Here is a 235-nt window from a genome sequence, read left to right as displayed (position 1 = left end):
TCAACTACCTCCAAATGCCTTTTCATAATTAAGGGCATAATTTTTAATCTGCCTTAATTTAGACTTATAGGAGAAATGACCCCTCCTTGAATGAATTTGAGAAGTCGTTAGAAACCAGAAGTGATTTATTATTTATTTGAAAAGGACCTTAGATTTTGTGTAAATATCTTTATTTTGTCTGAAAGATTCCATATATATATATATATATATATATTACTGACCACAGTGAAAAATG

The sequence above is a fragment of the Hibiscus syriacus genome, unplaced genomic scaffold, assembly GCF_006381635.1.
Source record: "Hibiscus syriacus cultivar Baekdansim isolate YM2019G1 unplaced genomic scaffold, ASM638163v2 tig00001120_pilon, whole genome shotgun sequence".
Taxonomy (NCBI): Eukaryota; Viridiplantae; Streptophyta; class Magnoliopsida; order Malvales; family Malvaceae; genus Hibiscus; species Hibiscus syriacus.
This window is presented reverse-complemented; position numbering follows the sequence as displayed.